Source organism: Chiloscyllium plagiosum, chromosome 41 (genome assembly GCF_004010195.1).
Source record: "Chiloscyllium plagiosum isolate BGI_BamShark_2017 chromosome 41, ASM401019v2, whole genome shotgun sequence".
In the NCBI taxonomy this organism is placed as follows: domain Eukaryota; kingdom Metazoa; phylum Chordata; class Chondrichthyes; order Orectolobiformes; family Hemiscylliidae; genus Chiloscyllium; species Chiloscyllium plagiosum.
In genome coordinates, this window is record NC_057750.1 from 10,265,910 (window position 1) to 10,266,918 (window position 1,009).

Here is a 1,009-nt window from a genome sequence, read left to right on the forward strand (position 1 = left end):
TGGGGGGGGTGGGAAAGAGGTGGGTACAGACAGCGTGAGCGCAGGAGAGACAGAGAGGATGGGGGGCCACGGGGAGAAACAGAGGAACAGAAATACAGACAAAGGGTCAGAGAGAAGGAAGACAGAGGAGACGGGAGTACAAACAGCCTGAGAGAGACAGCCAGCCAAGGGGAAAAGAAACAGGCACAAGTAATGAGGGGATGAGAGAGGGACAGAGTCAGAGAGAGAGAGATTGAGAAAGATGAGACAGACAGATCCGGCCGGAGATAAACAGGGGGGAAAGAGATTCCTGATTTAGTTATAGACAAACCGACAGACACATTAACATCTGTCTGAAATGTAACACAAAGCGAGAGAGAGAGAGTGAGAGCCGGTGCCGGACTCAGTGACAGAGAGAAAGCCGAGTCTATAACTAACCTGGATACACAGAGCTCTGTTAATCCTCAGCTCAGACCTGATCTCCCTCACTTCAAACTTTTACACATTGGAGCCAAGTCCCAGGCGCGCCCCCGAGTCACGGGATCCCCAGCTCGTCCCCGACCCCTGTGTTAAGGTGGAGCTCAAAAAAATCCCCAGAGATTCCGGATTTAAAACCTCCAACTTAATGTCAAAGCAAAGCGACCATCTGTAGAGAGTGGGAGCACAGAGCTGGGGCCAGGCGGAGAGGGGATGGGCTGAACCGCCGGGGGCGTGTCTACATCAGAAAGTGTCAATTCATTCAACAATCAAACGTCAACCAGCCGGACTCCTCACAACAGCCTGGATCCTGTCCTGGGCGTTGGGAACACACTCCCTTCCCCCCCCAACCCCAACCCTATATCGCAGGAGGCCATTCGTCCCATCGAGCTTCTGAATGAGCACCATTCATTGCTGAATGCCAATCTCCCCTGCTCACGGAGCCCTCTCCCGACTAAACCCTCTTTACTTTCTGACTCCCTCCTTCCCGCTGATCTGCTCTCAACTCCTTTACCCCTCCCCTGGTGAATCCCATCTTCACCGCCCCCCCCCC

The 1,009-nt window shown here is 53.8% G+C and overlaps 1 protein-coding gene and 1 long non-coding RNA gene across 2 annotated transcripts in view; one reads left to right on the forward strand and one right to left on the reverse strand.

Moving 5' to 3' along the window:
- Positions 1 to 677, reverse strand: part of LOC122542835 (vascular endothelial growth factor A-like) — a 37,511-nt gene extending 36,834 nt beyond the window's left edge. Inside the window, exon 1 of the mRNA XM_043680918.1 lies at positions 418 to 677. The gene's annotated coding sequence lies outside the window, so the exon portion shown is untranslated. The remainder of the gene's footprint in view (positions 1 to 417) is intronic.
- LOC122542836 overlaps positions 206 to 1,009 on the forward strand; it is a 17,233-nt gene continuing 16,429 nt past the window's right edge. The window contains exon 1 of the long non-coding RNA XR_006309872.1: positions 206 to 216. This is a non-coding gene — a long non-coding RNA (uncharacterized LOC122542836). The remainder of the gene's footprint in view (positions 217 to 1,009) is intronic.